Source organism: Pinus tabuliformis, chromosome 1_2, assembly GCF_031772625.1.
Source record: "Pinus tabuliformis cultivar Carrire ecotype Pingquan chromosome 1_2, CPIR1, whole genome shotgun sequence".
Lineage (NCBI taxonomy): Eukaryota > Viridiplantae > Streptophyta > Pinopsida > Pinales > Pinaceae > Pinus > Pinus tabuliformis.
The window spans coordinates 858965866-858986292 of NC_142298.1; the positions used below are offsets into that span (position 1 = coordinate 858965866).

General features: G+C 37.0%; 1 pseudogene; it reads right to left on the bottom strand.

The window, feature by feature from the left end:
• Window positions 1–3938: 3938 nt before the first annotated feature.
• On the bottom strand, window positions 3939–4746 carry LOC149208630 (DNA mismatch repair protein MSH1, mitochondrial pseudogene; annotated as a pseudogene).
• Window positions 4747–20427: the final 15681 nt, after the last annotated feature.

Consider the following 20427-nt stretch of genomic DNA (forward strand, 5'->3'; position numbering starts at 1 on the left):
GATTGATCTTCGCCGTATTCATATCCACCACCAGTGCTTGGCTCACTACTAGTTGCATTAAAGACCTTCTGCTCGATTCCGAGCACCCTCAGAACTTTGCTTTATAGGATGGCCCTACATGCAGTGCTAAAGGGCTACGCGCAGTGCCATAGTCCAAAAGCACAATGCCACAGCCAGGAGCGCAGTGCCACACTCCAGATTGGTTTGATTTTGATTTTCACTGGGTTGAACCCTTGTCATGCAACGTACCCTGTTGTGTTGCCTCAAGGACTTTGAGATAGTATGGATGATAATGATTTGTAGGCTGGAGAAATTGGAACTATCCCTTTGCTCTATCTTGATTAACAATAATACCTTCGAATTCCTTTCCATTCCTTGCAATAAATTCAACCATCTTTTCTACTACACGCTTTAAAAATGATGGTCGCTCCAATATTGGTGAACTTTCTCTATGAGCTTGATTTCCTGAAGTCTGAACTGAATCTCTATTATTTCTCGCCAATTCATGTGAAGGTGAAGCATGACTTCCTAAACTATCACTAGAAGGATGTCTAGAACCCTCTAAAACAGATGGCTAGTCTATGATAGAAGTATCAAGCTCTAGAGCCGCATCTGGTTAGTGCTACAAATATCATTTTGAAGGTCCTTTCATTTTCAAGATTCAGCTATCTCTAAAGCCATGTTGCTTTCTGCACTAAAAGAAGTGTTATCAACAAAGAAATCTTGTATGGAGGATGCCCCTTCTTTTGAATCTACAAATACTTGAGCCATTCCTTCATCTTCATCATCTCCAGTACCATACACTGATCCAAGAAGGGAGAGGCCCTCTCCTTGAACAGTGCCCTTCTTGACATGTTTCTTATCAACTTTGTTATCAGGATCCAAAAGTTCAGGATGATCAACCAGGAACCTGAAGTATATATGAAGATGGTGATCAGGCATTAGGAACCCAAAAACTGGATTACTTCCCTGCTTCACCCTCAGAACAATTTCTGACTTCCCTCCATGCTCACTGACAAACTTTGTAGTTCTAGCCATTATGTGATGTGTCTTCTCCGTAGGTGGCTACACAATACTTAGTCATGACTCATCAGCAGGATTAAGGCCTTGAGCTTCCCATTGAAAATCATTTCTTGACTGAAAACAATACTGCTATAAAGATTCCAAATTGATCCTTTTGTTTTCACAAGATCACCAACAAAACTATAATTCTAACTGAAGAATTCTTGCAGATGCTTTTCTTTAATGTTCTCTCCTGCTCTATCAAAATCTAGCCACAAGACCAGCCACTGACATCTCCTAGCTTCCTCTGGATCATTCAATACCTAAACTGTTGCACGGGAGATCTTTGAGTCAATCATTCATTTGGTCATATCTTCTGATCCGGCAGCCAGTTTTGGGAGTGTGATATACCGTTGGAAAGCTCTTTCCGATCTTCTTCTATTGGACACACTTAAGACATGTTTTGCCCTAAAGATCATGTGAAAAACATCTAACAAAACCAAACATAGTAAGATCTCATGTTGATCCCTGGTGACAGACATCGAAGACTGGAATTAACATCGTCCTTATTCGGGATGGAAACTCCTTGGAAGTGTCAAGAACACCGTAGACCAAGTGCCTCATCCATTGGGCAATACGGTCAAACAACTACAAACCCAAAACAACTCGTACCAATCCAAAATCATATACATACTGCAACCTATACATTTGGAAGCTAAAACAAATGCCGAAAACTGAAATGTTGCTTTAGGTAGCTTATTTATGCACACACCTACTCTACTTTGCAGCAAAATCAATAGATCAAGTGATGTTGTAATGCCATATCAGCCAATCAAGTAACTATGACAAGGATGTTGCTTAGAAGTGCTTCAACCAGGACACAACTGGAAAGGCTGACAGCCATACATGCACATAATGAGTCTGGTTATGTAAAAGGCAATCTGATCTATCATTCAAACTGAAATTTTTTTCCATGTACGCTGCAATAGGATCAAAGAAATCAGACTCTATTTGCTGCCCCAACTCCTCAATACCTGCTTCCAACTATAAACTATCAATGCAAATATCCACGGGCAGCCTTACCTTCTCTTCCTTCTGCTGAAAAAGGTCCCCAAAGAATGGGACTCGACAGTCCAGATCCTGGGACTGTATTTGGGTCTCCAATTCAGTTAGATCTTCTTCAATTTTGATGGCAAACTCTTGCAAAAAATTGAGCTTAACTTCATGGCTACATCGACAGGATTTCAGATAAGAAGAAAGAGATGAAGAAAAGTTCTCATCTACCTCATCATCTGTGCACATATCTTCCCATTCTCTAAATCCTTGAATAGAGGGCAGCTCTATTTTGAATTCTTCCTCTTTCTCCATCCATGTTTCAAGAAAGATATGCCACAAATATTCGAATGACTTAATAGATCTGATAGGAAAAATTTTAATCCATCCTCCACATTTGCCTTGAAACAAATCAAAGAACAATTTGATGAAGACATCTTCCTTTTTAACTCTAAGAATTTTCACAAATGTTTTAAAATTTTCTATATGTTCAAGAGTCAAAGTCAGATCTTCCCCATTGAATTTAGGGCCATTACTCAAAATATATGCATCCTTTGGTAATTGATTAGGAAAACCAGGAAGATTAAAAAAGTCGATACATGAATACCTTGAACAAATAGAAGCAACATCTGAATCCTTCATTTAGCCAGTGGAGCCACCATCAACACTTTGAAAATCGGGATCTTGAACAGTGGATTCGTCAGGTAGATGATTTCAACCTTCATATGTGTTTGACTGTTGTCCACCATCAGCAACCAGATCTGCAACTTGAACGATCTTTCCCAGATAAAATCTGTTACCTCATCCCCGGCAACGGTGCCAATATGTTATCACTGAGAATTAACCACAAGGCTGATAAGAGGTAACTCTGAGGTAACCACAGACCAATCTTTCGATCTAGCATCTAGCCCTGCCAGACCAGAGAGGGCTCTCTCTTTGCCAACAAGATGTGGCTGCAATAAATGAAATTTTAGGCTAGCTATTGAGTGCAGGGATTTGTTTGAAAGGTTTTGGGTCGAAACAGCAAGAGAAAGGCCGATTGGGCTATGGAGTCAATGCCAGTTTCTACCGGCAAACTTGGGGAAAATTAAGTGCCATGTTCAGCTAGATAGAAGATTGCAAATGTGAGAAGAATAGAGGGGAGAAAACTAGCTTCCCTGCAGGCATCAAACAAGGGATGGATCTCCAGTAGCAGCGTTAGATGAAAGAGAAACACGAGGTTGCTCAATAGAGCATCTAGCAAAGGATGAATTATGCAAAGACAACCATTACATCTAACAGAAAAATCATCATGAAAGGAGCATCATAGGGGATGGATTCCTAACACATCTCTTAGATAATGTTGTAACAAGGTAGAGAAAACAAAATATGTAAGTGAATTACAGGAAAAACATACTGAACAGTAAACACCGTGATGGATCCCAGGTCCAAAGGGCAAAAACTGCTTTATTAAAATGATATTCAGGAAAACTTTACACAGTGCCAAGCAGCCTCTCTTCTGCCAAAATCGAACCTCTATATTTTAAAAATAATCCTATATATATTAAATTACAAATCTATTTTTATTTCCTCAACATAGGAAACAAAAAATAAAATCCTATCATTAAACTCTATTATAAACTAATTTGCAACTAAAATCCCAAACTATCTCGAGAACCATGAAAGAGTTTTTGAAAACCCAAATTATGTGAAGGTTTTCCAAGTGTATTAATATTACTATAACTACTCCTTCAGGTGTGGCACCATATTCCACAAAATCTTCCTTTTGACTGCCACCTTGCACCTGCCTGCACGAATTTTGGAGTTGTTTGATCGATCTGTTGTTCTTGTCCCTCCTTGGATGTTCTCTGACTTCCTTTTGTAATGCTCTTACTTTTATTTGCTTACCTTCTAGTGTTATCTTGTTTCAATGATGAATATAGGTGTTCTGCTCTCATAATAATATTTTTTGGAATTCCTTCACATCGAGTTGTTTCAAATGCAAGACTTTCTCGACAAGCCCCATCTATCAATTTCCATGTTGGTTTTGTCTGCCCATTAATTTTTTCAGTTCCCATTGCTTTATATAAAATATCTCTTGCATTCAGTGACACATCTAAGAGGCCATGCAAATAAGTAGATATGATGCCTATGCAACCAATGGCATCAAGTTCCTCTATCATGCTTGCAACAATGCATGTTCCCTTTTGTATTTCTGTTCCTCGACAGATTTCATCTATCAATACAAGGCTTTTGTTTGTAGCTTCACAAAGTATTGATCGCATTTCATACATTTCCATCTGGAACGAGCTTTTTCCATCAGCTGGGTTGTCATATGAACCCATATGAAGCAGGATGGAATCAAAGGTCGGGATAGTAGCAATTTCTGCAGGAAGCATCAATCCACAAATGCCAAGCAATGTTGTTGAACCAATGGATCTAAGTAAACTGGACTTTCCACCACCATTTGGACCAGTAAGAAGAAACAGTGACTGCATTTGAATCGTATTCTGAAAACAAATTTTATAAACTCAACAAACATTCCAGCGCAGTTCAACAAACCTTGTTTAATAATCATTAATAAAACAACTAGTTTGTTGTCGATTTGCTGAAGGTGTCATCGTTGGACATCTGGAACATTTAACAGTTGTACTCTGCCACCATTTCACCTTCCAGATCCCCTATAACAGCTTCCAGATCGATCTTTGCCATATTCATATCCACCACCAGTGCTTGGCTCACTACTAGTTGCATTAAAGACCTTCTGCTCGATTCTGGGAACCTTCAGAACTTCGTTTAATAGGATGTCCCTATACGCAGCGCCATAGTCCAGAACCACAGTGCCATAGCCAAGAGCGTAGCGCCACACTCCAGATTGGTTTGATTTCGATTTTCACTAGGTCGAACCCTTGTCATGCAACTTACCCTATTGTGTTGCCTCAAGGACTTTGAGATAGTATGGATGATACTGATTTGTAGGCAGAAGAAATGGGAACCATCCCTTTGCTCTATCTTGATTAACAATAATACCTTTGAATTCCTTTCCATTCCTTGCAATAAATTCAACCATCTTTTCTACTACACGCTTTAAAAATGATGGTGGCTCCAATATTGGTGAACTTTCTCTATGAGCTTGATTTCCTGAAGTTTGAACTGACTCTCTGTTATTTCTTGCCAATTCATGTGAAGGTGAAGCATGACTTCCTAAACTGTCACCAGAAGGATGTCTAGAACCCTCTAAAATAGATGGCTGGTCTATGATAGAAGTATCATGCTCTAGAGCCGCATCTGGTTTAGTGCTACAAATATCATTTTGAAGGTCCTTTCCTTTTGAAGATTCAACTATCTCTAAAGCCATGTTGTTGTCTACACTACAAGCAGTGTTATCAACAGAACAATCTTGGATGGAGGATGCCCCTTCCTTTGAATCTACAGAGACTTGAGCCATTCCTTCATCTTCATCATCTCTAGTACCATACATTGATCCAAGAAGGGAGAGGCCCTCTCCTTGAACAGTTCCCTTCTTGACATGTTTCTTATCAACTTTGTTATCTGGATCCAAAAGTTCAAGATGATCAACCAGGCACCTAAAGTATATATGAAGATGGTGATCAGGCATTAGGAACCCAAAAACTGGATTACTTCCCTGCTTCACCCTCAGAACAATTTCTGACTGCCCTCCATGCTCACTGACAAACTTTGTAGTTCTAGCCATTATGTGATGTGTCTTCTCTGTAGGTGGCTACACAATACTTAGTCATGACTCATCAGCAGGATTAAGGCCTTGAGCTTCCCATTGAAAATCATTTCTTGACTGAAAACATTACTGCTATAAAGATTCCAGATTGATCCTTTTGTTTTCACAAGATCACCAACAAAACTATAATTATGACCGAAGAATTCTTGCAGATGCTTTTCTTTAATGTTCTCTTCTTCTCTATCACAATCCAGCCACAAGACCAGCCACTAACATCTCCTAGTTTCCTCTGGATCATTCAATACTTGAACTACTGCACGAGAGATCTTTGAGTCAATCATTCATTTGGTCATATCTTCTGATCCGGGAGCTAGTTTTTGGAGTGTGATATACTGTTGGAAATCTCTTTCGGAGCTGCTTCTGATTGACACACTTATGACATGTTTTTCCCTGAATATCATGTGCAAAACTTCTAACAAAAACAAACATATTAATAGCTCATGTTGATCCCTAGTGACAGGCTGCGAAGACTGGAACTAACATCGACCTTATTGGGGATGGCAGCTCCTTGGAGGTGTCAAGAAACCATAGACCAAGTGCCTCATCCATTGGGCAACAGGGTCAAACAACTTCAAACCAAAAACAACTCATACCAATCCAAAATAATATACATACTGCAACCTATACATTTGGAAACTAAAACAAATGCCGAAAATTGAAATGCTGCTTTTGGTAGCTTATTTGTGCACACACCTACTCTATTTTGTAGCAAAATCAATAGATCAAGTGATGTTGTAATGCTAGATCAACCAATAAAGTAATTGTGAAAAGGATGCTTCTTGGAAGTGCTTCAACCAGGACACAAATGGAACGGCTGACAGCCATACATGCACATAATGAGTCTGGTTGTGTAAAAGGAAATCTGATCTATCATTCAAATTGAAAAAAATTTCCATGTACGCTGCAATAGGATCAAAGAAATCAGACTCTATTTGCTACCCCAACTCCTCAATACCTGCTTCCAACTGCAAACTATCAATGCAAATATCCACGGGCAATCTTACCTTCTCTTCCTTCTGCTAAAGAAGGTCCCCAAAGAATGGGCCTTGACAGCCCAGATCCTGGGACTGCATTTGGGTCTCCACTTCAGTTAGATCTTCTTCAATTTTGATGGCAAACTCTTGGAAAAAATTGAGCTTAACTTCATGTCTACATCGACGGGATTTCAGATAAGAAGAAAGAGATGAAGCAAAGTTCTCATCTACCTCATCATCCATGCACATATCTTCCCATTCTCTAAAGCCTTGAATAGAGGGCAGCTCTATTTTGAATTCTTCCTCTTTCTCCATCCATGTTTCAAGAAAGATATGCCACAAATCTACGAATGACTTAATATATTTGATCGGAAAACTTTTAATCCATCTTCTACATTTGCCTTGAAACGAAAAAAAAAGAACAATATGATGAAGACATCTTCCTTTTTAACTCTAAGAATTTTCACAAATGTTTTAAAATTTTCTATATGTTCAAGAGTCAAAGTCAGATCTTCCCCATTGAATTTAGGGCCATTACTCAAAATATATGCATCCTTTAGTAATTGATTAGGAAAACCAGGAAGATTAGAAAAATCGATAGATGAATACCTTGAACAAATAGAAGCAACATCTGAATCCTTCATTTAGCCAGTGGAGAGACCATCAATACTTTGAAACTCGGGATATCGAACAGTGGAGTCGCTAGGTAGATGATTTCAGCCTTCATATGTGTCTGACTACTGTCCACCATCAACAATTAGATCTGCAACTTGAACGATCTTTCCCGGATAAAATCTGTCACCTCGTCCTTGGCAACAACGCCAATATGTTATCACTCAGAATTAACCTCAAGGCTGAGAAGAGGTAACTCTGAGGTAACCACAGACCAAGCTTTCGAACTAGCATCTAGCTCTACTAGATCAGAGAGGGCTCTCTCTTTGCCAACAAGATGTGGCTGCAATAAATGAAATTTTAGGCTAGCTATGGAGTGCGGAGATTTGTTTGAAAGGTTCTGGGTCGAAACAGCAAGAGAAAGGCCAATTGTGCTATGGAGTCAATGCCAGTTTCTGCCGGAAAACTTGGGGCAAATTAAGTGCCATGTTCAGCCAAATAGAAGATTGCAAATGTGAGAAGAACAGAGGGGAGAAATCTTGTTGCCGTACAAGCATCAAACAGGGGATGGATCTCCAGTAGCAGTGTTAGACAAAAGAGAAACACGAGGTTGCTCAACAGAGCATCTAGCAAAGGATGAATTATGCAAATTCAACCATTACATATAATAGCAAAATCTTCATGAATAGAGCATCATAGGGGATGGATTCCTAACATATCTCTTAGATAATGTTGTAACAAGGCAGAAAAACAAAATATGTAAGTGAATTACAGGAAAAACATGCTGAACAGTAAACATCGTGATGGATCCCAGGTCCAAAGGGAAAAAACTGCTTTATTAAAATGATATTCAGGAAAACTTTACACAGTGCCAAGCGGCCTCTCTTCTGACAAAATCAAACCTCTATCTTTTAAAAATAATCCTATATATATTAAATTACAAATATATTTTTATTTCCTCAACATAGGAAAAATAAATAAATAAATAAAAATAAAAATCCTATCATTAAACTCTATTATAAACTAATTTGAAACTAAAATCCCAAACTATCTCAAGAACCATGAGAAAGAGTTTTTGAAAACCCAAATTATGTGAAGGTTTTCCAAGTGGATTAATATTACTATAACTGCTCCTTCAGGTGTGGCACCATATTCCACAAAATCTTCCTTTTGACTGCCACCTTGCACCTGCCTGCACAAATTTTGGAGTTGTTTGATCGATCTGATGTTCTTGTCCCTCCTTGGATGTTCTCTGATTTCCTTTTGTAATGCTCTTACTTTTATTTGCTTGCCTTCTAGTGTTAAATTGTTTCAATGATGAATATAGGTGTTATACTTTCATAATAATATTTTTTGGAATTCCTTCACATCGAGTTGTTTCAAATGCAAGACTTTCTCAACAAGCCCCATCTATCAATTTCCATGTTGCTTTTGTCTGCCCATTATTTTTTTCAGTTCCCATTGCTTTATATAAAATATCTCTTGCATTCAGTGACACATATAAGAGGCCATGCAAATAAGTAGATATGATGCCTATGCAACCAATGGCATCAAGTTCCTCTATCATGCTTGCAACAATGCATGTTCCCTTTTGTATTTATGTTCCTTGACCAATTTCATCTATCAATAGAAGGATTCTGTTTGTAGCTTCACAAAGTTCACAAAGTATTGATCTCATTTCATACATTTCCATTTGGAACGAGCCTTTTCCATCAACTGGGCTGTCATATGAACCCATATGAAGTAGGATGGAATCAAAGGTCGGGATAGTAGCAATTTCTGCAGGAAGCATCAATCCACAAATACCAAGCAATGTTGTTGAACCAATGGATCTAAGTAAACTGGACTTTCCACCACCATTTGGACCAGTAAGAAGAAACAGTGACCGCATTTGAATCGTATTCTGAAAACAAATTTTATAAACTCAACAAACATTCCAACGCAGTTCAACAAACCTAATAATCATTAATAAAACAACTAGTTTGTTGTCGATTTGCTGAAGGTGTCATTTTTGGACATCTGGAACGTTCAACAGCTATACTCTACCACCATTTCACCTTCCAGATCCCCTATAACAGTTTCCAGATCGATCTTCACCGTATTCATATCCACCACCAGTGCTTGGCTCACTACTAGTTGCATTAAAGACCTTCTGCTTGATTCCAGGCACCTTCAGAACTTTGTTTTATAGGATGGCCCTACGTGTAGTGCCAAAGGGCTATGCACAGTGCCATAGTCTAGAAGTGTAGTGCCACAGCCACAAGCACAGCGCCACACTCCAGATTGGTTTGATTCTGATTTTCACTGGGTCGAACCCTTGTCATGCAACTTACCCTATTGTGTTGCCTCAAAGACTTTGAGGTAGTATGGATGATACTGATTTGTAGGCAGAAGAAATGGGAACCATCCCTTCACTCTATCTTGATTAAAAATAATACCTTCGAATTCCTTTCCATTCAACCATGTTTTCTACTACACGCTTTAAAAATTATGGTGGCTCCAATATTGGTGAAATTTCTCTATGAGCTTGATTTCCTGAAGTTTGAACTAACTCTCTATTATTTCTCACCAATTCATGTGAAGGCGAAGCATGACTTCCTAAACTGTCACCAGAAGGATGTCTAGAACCCTCTAAAACAGATGGTTGGTCTATGATAGAAGTATCATGCTCTAGAGACACATCTGGTTTAGTGCTACAAATATCATTTTGAAGGTCCTTTCCTTTTGAAGATTCAGCTATCTCTAAAGCCATGCTACTGTCTACACTACAAGCAGTGTTATCAACAGAACAATCTTGGATGGAGGATGCCCCTTCTTTTGAATCTACAGAGACTTGAGCCATTCCTTCATCTTCATCATCTCCAGTACCATACACTGATCCAAGAAGGGAGAGGCCCTCTCCTTGAACAGTGCCCTTCTCAACATGTTTCTTATCAACTTTGTTATCAGGATCCAAAAGTTCAAGATGATCAACCAAGAACCTGAAGTATATATGAAGATGGTGATCAAGCATTAGGAACCCAAAAACTAGATTACTTCCCTGCTTCACCCTTAGAACAATTTCTGACTGCCCTCCATGCTCACTGACAAACTTTGCAGTTCTAGCCATTATGTGATGTGTCTTCTCTGTAGTTGGCTGCACGATACTTAGTCATACTTATCAGCAGGATTAAGGCCTTAAGCTTCCCACTGAAAATCATTTCTTGACTGAAAACATTACTGCTATAAAGATTCCATATTGATCCTTTTGTTTTCACAAGATCACCAACAAAACTATAATTCTGACCGAAGAATTCTTGTAGATTCTTTTCTTTAATGTTCCCTTCTTCTCTATTACAATCCAGCCACAAGACCAACCACTGACATCTCCTAGCTTCCTCTGGATCATTCAATACCTGAACTGCTGCACGAGAGATCTTTGAGTCAATCATTCATTTGGTCATATCTTTTGATCAGGGAGCCAGTTTTGGGAGTGTGATATACCGTTGGAAAGCTCTTTCTGAGTTGCTTCTGATGGACACATTTATGACATGTTTTTCCCTAAATATCATGTGCAAAACATCTAACAAAACCAAACATAGTGTTGGGCAATTTATTGTGCTTAAATTGCTGCATTAAATATCGACCAGGGAAACTCGTAAGCTTTGAATGATGCCAGCACTATATGTGCAGGAGTAGGCGACTAATTCTATGTCTAATTAAATTACCTACGATTCAATATAATATGCAAGGGAAGAGGCTCCTAACTAAGGAGATCCTGGTTGTCCTTCCCTACAATATCATAGAGAAATCATAAAACTAGAAACTTAAAATGCAAACGAGAGGATGAACTTTAATTGTTGTTTAGATTCAAAGAGAGAAAGACTAACTTAGTCTCTTGATTGTCCTCTCTTGTACTTAATCCAGACTAGACTAAAATTTATCCATAAGCGTAAACTAAATGAAATAACTTGAAACATAAAAGCAAAAAGATGAATTCCAATTACAAATCAAATAGAGAGAGAGAGCCTAACTTAGACTCTTTGTTGTCCTCTCATATGTTGATAATATTCTAATTGAAAATTCATTCATCAAACCAATCCTCAAACATCAAACATCTAAGCAATTAAATAAAATAAGATCTAATATGAAACAACAAGTTCCTTTGCTCCTTCTAGAGTGAGCTCAATTCTCCTAAGAACAAAGTGACAAGCCATTCCATATACTACATTAAGATAACTTTTATCTAAAGCTACATAATGGAAAACTATTTCTATAACTACTAAATGGAAATATATGTAAAACAAAGCTTTATTCTATTCCATCATAAATTGGATACAATGCTCTAAGAGTCCTCTCTTTGGAATGGAGGAGGTACTCCTATTTATACAATAGAATGAGATAACAAACTCATAATGATGATCCACTAATCTCTCTTTTAGTTCCATACATTTCTCAACCATCTAGACACATAACCCTATCCTCCATGATTTCCTCCATGAGGTCCATGATCTTCTCCATGATCTTTTCCATGAGGCTTATCTTATCAAATTCGAATTTGATCATTCAAGGCCACATAAAGGTGTCTTGGAAGCTTCCTTGGAACCTACACATGTCACCAAAACAACCCACTTTCCATATATAAAGTAAAATATATTATTTTCTAATATTTAATCAAGAATTTCTCTCAAAAATGCTTAAAAATAAACAATATTTGGAAAATATAAATGAGACCCATTAATGGTGAATAGTAGGGAAAATGGAGTGACAAGGTGATGAATAGTGAGCGAAATAATGGAAGCATAGGTGAAAAATGTATGGTAATGAGTGCCATTTTTGGAGCCCAACATACTCCCCAACTGAAGTTCTTGCATGTCCTCATGCAAGCTACTACAATGACTTATTTGATTTGATTCTTAAATGAGCTTCCTTTTACAAGATGTTTGGTTCTTGTGTAACAAACATCTTCCAATCATGGACTTCCTTTTAACTTTGCACATCTTTGGATAACTTTTATTTGTTTGCAAAGCATTGACATATTTTAATGATTGGTTCTTGTGTTACAATCATTATTTACTTTGATTTCTTCTTAATGATTGGTTCTTGTGTTTACAATCATTATTTACTTTGTTGAGATCTCTTTTTAATGATTGGTTCTTGTGTTTACAATCATTATTTACTTTGTTGAGATCAATCATATGCTCATCATTTTGTAGTAGTTTTTATTGTGGGAAGACTATGTGGGTTAAGATGTAATATGAATGAGGAAAAAGAATGAAGTGTGAAATTCCCCCCTCCCCAACTGATGGTTTTTGGGAATTTTAAATGAGAAAGGAAATAGTGAAATAGTGGAATATTTTCCAAATATCATCATTTTAGCATCTAAAAAGAATTTCAAGATTAAAGGTTAGAAAACATCATACCTTACTTACCTAAGGAAGTGGATGAATCATGCATGTTCAGCTGCCACAATTCTGCTCTGAAGCTTCTTCTTCAAGTTGTGGATGAAAGATGGATCTGTATTGTCGTATCAGCTTCTAGATCCTTTGCTACTAGATGATGAATCTGAGGAGTCTGCAGAACATGGCTGAAAGTTGTATATGTTGTTGGATCCTCTGCTGCTGGATGATGAGTATGCTAAATATGGCTGAAAATCTATAAGGCTTGGAAGGTATACAAAATATATAAGTTACATTTCCCTCCCAGCCTTATTGATTGACTTGTCCTCAAGTGATGACCAATTGATGAAAGGAAATTGGCTTCATCTGCTACAAATTATGGGTCTTCAAGTCTTCAACGCTCGATGGCACAAATCTTACTATGTGATTAAATGTGTCGATGTCGAACATAGCAAGAAGTTGTTGACTTAGTGGCCGTTAATGAATGCCCCTAGCCAACACAAGAGCTCCCACCATTGATTCCAATGGGAGTCAGGATGCCTAACACATCTTTGTAGGTACGAATAAATTTGTCGTGGTCGAGTCACCTACAAGATCCAACGAACAAGGGATATTAATGTACTCCCATTGTTTATTGGCAAGAGTACTTGCCATTAAGGCATGCAAGCCTCTAGGTGTTTTTTCAATGATACATAGACTCTAGGACTTTGACTCAAGCAGAGTTTTATTGGTGGAAATGAAGGGGGATGGTAATGAGAAGGAAAATGGATGGATGTAAGGAAATGCATAATGTATGAATTAAGAACTCTTGCTGTGAAAAATGGATATGGAAGTGTCACGCCTTATGGATGTATGATTGGTGGAATTCAAACTTTTTCAGGGAGGTGGAAGGTAGTGGTTGTGGAGATGGATTTGTCTTCAGAATTTGTCATGAATTTAGTCTTTGGAAGACTAATTGTCGTCACAATGTAATCTCCTGAATGCTCACTTTGTTATCTTATAACCTATAAAAAAACTTGGCAGAAGAAACATAAGTTTGTTCAAGAAGAATTGATCATTTCCTTCATGATTCTTACGCAAAAATTTCATACCAAATAAATCAGATTTAGGAAAAATCAAAGTGTTGCAAGTGACTGAATTCATGATTTAAGTTTCAATCCATTTTAAAACTAACCATGAAAAATAATACTCCCTGTTTGTGTTCGATAACTCATGTGCTTGGCAATTCTGTCCTGCATATTAGTGCATCATAAAGCATACAACAAAAAGATGTGATGCCAACTAAAAGCTATCAGAAATAATTATCGTCTTGAGAATCCTCCAACCGATTTTCGAAATGTGTTTCCAAGTATCCTTTTTTATTTGCAAAGTTGTGTGAATTTTGTGAATTTTTTATTTTATCTTTTTTTTTTATGAAAACATAATTTTTTTGTATATTGATTTTATTTATTTTTTTAGATTTTTGTTTAAACAATAAATTAAAAACATAAATGTTTTAATTTATTATTTAAGTTGAAATATTTAAAAATCAACACAATTTTATTTATCAAATCCTAATAAAGAAAATTTCTAAAAGAAGTTAGTTAGTTTTTTTTTTTTTTTTTTTTTTTTTTTTAACAAAAAAAACTATTTTGTGTTGTTTTGATTTTTTTTTTTTGATTTTTTTTTTTTTTTTTTTTTTAACAACAAATTAAAAAACATAAAATGTTTTTTTAATTTATTATTTAAGATTTATAAAACCTAATAATGAAAAAAACTATCACTAAAAAGTTATTGTTATTTTTATTTTTATTTTTAGTTAAAAATAAAAATAAAGAAAACCCTTTTTTTTTTTAAATAAAAATTATTTTGTTGTTTTGATTTTTTTTTTATTATACAAAATATTAAATAAATAAAAAAAAGGAAATGTTTATTTATTTATTTTTTTTAATTCTAATCCACACACAAATTATTTTTTTATTTTTATTTAAATAACCAAAAAAAACAACACACAAAGTATTTTTTATTTATTTTTATAACAAATTAAAAACAATGGTTTTTAATTTATTATGTATTTTGATTTTTTATTCGTTTTAGTTGTAAATAAAAATGAAAACTGATTAAAAACAAACCGTGGGCAATTCAAACCTGAAATAGACTGACGAATGAGAGGCAAGGGTGGCAGCTGGTATCCCATGGCTCAACCGGAGATCGAATCGCCTAAGCCCTGCGGACTTTCTGATTTGGTTCGAATAAACACTTAAGAAGCGATTCCTTGACGGGCAGGAGTTTAGGAAATTCTTTCTTGAGCTTGCTGGCATCCATCTCGTTATTGCTTCTGGCAGCTATGATGACCTTGGCCTGCTCCTCCAGGGTGAAATTTTCAGGATCCAATTGATTTCATCGATACAAGCAATGAACAGCTGCCTGAAGTTTGCTTCGCCCCTTCTGAATAGCTTTAAACCGAGGGCCATGAAACTATAAAGGCAGGATTCATTAAAAATCTGAATGAAAGCTAACAACTAGCCAGGCTTGAATGAACGCTAACAAGATCAAAGGACCTTAAATCAAATTATGTAACCACTATAAATACCCAATCAGAATCAGCACAAAAAGGCAGGAAAAATCTCGCATTCTCTTTGAAGTTTTCAGATGAATTAAAGGAGCAGAGATCCGCATCAAGGAAAGAAAAAGACTTCGGGTTTGACTGCACCATGGATGGTATAAGGTGTAGGCAATCCAAACCTCAGATCTCTCTAAAGTATCAAACTCACATTCTTCTAAGGCACTCAGATGGGTACGAAGAGGATTTCCGGTTGGGTTGAAGTGCTCGCATTACAAGAAGCAGTGTCGGCATAATGGTAACGAGTAAAGTCTCGGTATTAAAGTGAAGAGCATTAAGACCTGTCTCTTAGCAGCCTCAACATATATATTTTCTCAGCTCAGTCATGATGGAAAGGTCTTCACTGATGATAGTGACTATCATAGTCAATGTGCCAGCGCCCATGATAACCTTATTATGTTCTCAATGTCTTTTGAAAGACCATCTCCTTCTCCAACAAATTCACGCTCACAATTAGCGATAATGCCGCATCTGTCCATGGCAGGTTATCACCCGATTCGAAGAACGATCCAATGGATTTCATAATGGTTTTTAGTCATGATGCCTTCTCGAGCAAACCCCAATTACCTGAACCGGCGCGACCTTCTCCAGGAACCCGGCGAGAATCAGATGGTTTGTTGGGTTGATCAGCATCGCATCCGAGAAAAATCCGTGACATTGATGATCTCTCCAGGATCTCGGTTATAATCGGAAGATGTGCCAGGGAGGATAATCATCGCCGGGATTTAGCTGGCGCACTTCGATCATGCGACACGTGGCCGAGACCATGCAGCTAGACCTAGAGGATCTATACATGCATGTTGGTTGGCCTTTGTACCGAAAATATGGACATGCTTCCCGAATGGCACGAAGACGCAAACAGCCTTCGAAAGTGCTTCTGCCTTTCCAACACCTTCAAGATGAAATTTTCGGATGAATTGATGTACACACAAAATCTCCTCAATAATAGCCAACCAGTAGTCACGACGTGAATGTCCCGTAAGTTCTGGAAACTCCATAACCACTGGTTCTGGTATAGAAATTGATTTATACAAAATAGCCTTGTCAAACAACCGTGCACCCCATGGTCCAGTCAGCTCAGGTTTAACAACCTCGATTTGAAGCTGTAAGCCCGTCAAAAAGATTGCAAGCAGTGATGATGTCTGCAATAGTTGGAATCGCAGGAGCTACTCGTGCAAAAGCCTCTGGCCCAACAGAGGTTTCTATATCAACCTTAAGCAGGGGTTTACTTGCAGCAGCAGGAGCGTAAAGGATGTTTTATGGAATCAGAGGCCTCAGTTTCAAAATGTTGCTGCAGATCCTCAGTTGAAAGATGAAGAGTCCTTGCATAGCGACCAACAACAACATTGGCGAGTGAGGAGAGCTCTGTAATCCACTTCTTATGACCAGAAGGGGACCCCTCCAACCCCGGACTTTCTTCTTCATCATCATCTTGAGATTTCCTGCTGCCGCTGAACAGGGGTTTTTGTCTCCAATGAGGTGAGCACCTCCTCCCTCCATCCATGACCAATTGTAGCTATTAGTAACCCCCGACTCGTGGCAAAAATTATGTCCACCATCCATTCGATAACTCCTCGTGTGAAGTTTGCTCAACTTCTTGTGCGCACTTTGCTCAACTTCTTGTGCTATACCATATTCTAGTGCAGTCAATTGAAAAGGTGTTCTACTAATCGAAATACCTAATCCATGATGTAATGATCCGTTCAATTGCCTGAGTATGATGCGCCGCAATAGCCATGATCGCCTGCAACAAAAGAAAATTGTCTCAGTCACATTCTCGGTCCATTTGATCGAACTCGGTGGTTTTTATTTAATGGTTTTTTTTTTTTTTTTTTTTTTTTTTTAATAATAATATGTGTATATACATATATTATTATTATTTTGTGGAATTTTTTTTTAAATCTAAAATTAAAAACTAAATTTCATCTAAAAAGATGTTTTTTTCATTCACAAAATTCTTTATTATCTTTTTGTAAATTAATTCTCCAGCAAGAGTGTTTTTTTATTTGAACAAAATCAATAGACTTTCTGATCTTCCTGATCGCACGAAGCGCAGGAAGACAACATACTAATCACTTGATTTGTTTTTCTTATTTATGCAGGGGGGGTTTGTTTGAAAGACGAAATTTAAAGCTAGCTAAACACTAAAACATAAAAAAAAACTTAAACTTAAACTCCTTTGTGAAGATCCTGCTGTCACCAGGGTTCACAAATTATTCTATCTAAAGAAAAATAAATACTGAATTAAATTCTAATGCCTACTCCCTTAGCAACATTCCCCGGCAACGGCGCCAAAATGTTGGGCAATTTATTGTGCTTAAATTGCTGCATTAAATATCGACCAGGGAAACTCGTAAGCTTTGAATGATGCCAGCACTATATGTGCAGGAGTAGGCGACTAATTCTATGTCTAATTAAATTACCTACGATTCAATATAATATGCAAGGGAAGAGGCTCCTAACTAAGGAGATCCTGGTTGTCCTTCCCTACAATATCATAGAGAAATCATAAAACTAGAAACTTAAAATGCAAACGAGAGGATGAACTTTAATTGTTGTTTAGATTCAAAGAGAGAAAGACTAACTTAGTCTCTTGATTGTCCTCTCTTGTACTTAATCCAGACTAGACTAAAATTTATCCATAAGCGTAAACTAAATGAAATAACTTGAAACATAAAAGCAAAAAGATGAATTCCAATTACAAATCAAATAGAGAGAGAGAGCCTAACTTAGACTCTTTGTTGTCCTCTCATATGTTGATAATATTCTAATTGAAAATTCATTCATCAAACCAATCCTCAAACATCAAACATCTAAGCAATTAAATAAAATAAGATCTAATATGAAACAACAAGTTCCTTTGCTCCTTCTAGAGTGAGCTCAATTCTCCTAAGAACAAAGTGACAAGCCATTCCATATACTACATTAAGATAACTTTTATCTAAAGCTACATAATGGAAAACTATTTCTATAACTACTAAATGGAAATATATGTAAAACAAAGCTTTATTCTATTCCATCATAAATTGGATACAATGCTCTAAGAGTCCTCTCTTTGGAATGGAGGAGGTACTCCTATTTATACAATAGAATGAGATAACAAACTCATAATGATGATCCACTAATCTCTCTTTTAGTTCCATACATTTCTCAACCATCTAGACACATAACCCTATCCTCCATGATTTCCTCCATGAGGTCCATGATCTTCTCCATGATCTTTTCCATGAGGCTTATCTTATCAAATTCGAATTTGATCATTCAAGGCCACATAAAGGTGTCTTGGAAGCTTCCTTGGAACCTACACATGTCACCAAAACAACCCACTTTCCATATATAAAGTAAAATATATTATTTTCTAATATTTAATCAAGAATTTCTCTCAAAAATGCTTAAAAATAAACAATATTTGGAAAATATAAATGAGACCCATTAATGGTGAATAGTAGGGAAAATGGAGTGACAAGGTGATGAATAGTGAGCGAAATAATGGAAGCATAGGTGAAAAATGTATGGTAATGAGTGCCATTTTTGGAGCCCAACATACTCCCCAACTGAAGTTCTTGCATGTCCTCATGCAAGCTACTACAATGACTTATTTGATTTGATTCTTAAATGAGCTTCCTTTTACAAGATGTTTGGTTCTTGTGTAACAAACATCTTCCAATCATGGACTTCCTTTTAACTTTGCACATCTTTGGATAACTTTTATTTGTTTGCAAAGCATTGACATATTTTAATGATTGGTTCTTGTGTTACAATCATTATTTACTTTGATTTCTTCTTAATGATTGGTTCTTGTGTTTACAATCATTATTTACTTTGTTGAGATCTCTTTTTAATGATTGGTTCTTGTGTTTACAATCATTATTTACTTTGTTGAGATCAATCATATGCTCATCATTTTGTAGTAGTTTTTATTGTGGGAAGACTATGTGGGTTAAGATGTAATATGAATGAGGAAAAAGAATGAAGTGTGAAATTCCCCCCTCCCCAACTGATGGTTTTTGGGAATTTTAAATGAGAAAGGAAATAGTGAAATAGTGGAATATTTTCCAAATATCATCATTTTAGCATCTAAAAAGAATTTCAAGATTAAAGGTTAGAAAACATCATACCTTACTTACCTAAGGAAGTGGATGAATCATGCATGTTCAGCTGCCACAATTCTGCTCTGAAGCTTCTTCTTCAAGTTGTGGATGAAAGATGGATCTGTATTGTCGTATCAGCTTCTAGATCCTTTGCTACTAGATGATGAATCTGAGGAGTCTGCAGAACATGGCTGAAAGTTGTATATGTTGTTGGATCCTCTGCTGCTGGATGATGAGTATGCTAAATATGGCTGAAAATCTATAAGGCTTGGAAGGTATACAAAATATATAAGTTACATTTCCCTCCCAGCCTTATTGATTGACTTGTCCTCAAGTGATGACCAATTGATGAAAGGAAATTGGCTTCATCTGCTACAAATTATGGGTCTTCAAGTCTTCAACGCTCGATGGCACAAATCTTACTATGTGATTAAATGTGTCGATGTCGAACATAGCAAGAAGTTGTTGACTTAGTGGCCGTTAATGAATGCCCCTAGCCAACACAAGAGCTCCCACCATTGATTCCAATGGGAGTCAGGATGCCTAACACATCTTTGTAGGTACGAATAAATTTGTCGTGGTCGAGTCACCTACAAGATCCAACGAACAAGGGATATTAATGTACTCCCATTGTTTATTGGCAAGAGTACTTGCCATTAAGGCATGCAAGCCTCTAGGTGTTTTTTCAATGATACATAGACTCTAGGACTTTGACTCAAGCAGAGTTTTATTGGTGGAAATGAAGGGGGATGGTAATGAGAAGGAAAATGGATGGATGTAAGGAAATGCATAATGTATGAATTAAGAACTCTTGCTGTGAAAAATGGATATGGAAGTGTCACGCCTTATGGATGTATGATTGGTGGAATTCAAACTTTTTCAGGGAGGTGGAAGGTAGTGGTTGTGGAGATGGATTTGTCTTCAGAATTTGTCATGAATTTAGTCTTTGGAAGACTAATTGTCGTCACAATGTAATCTC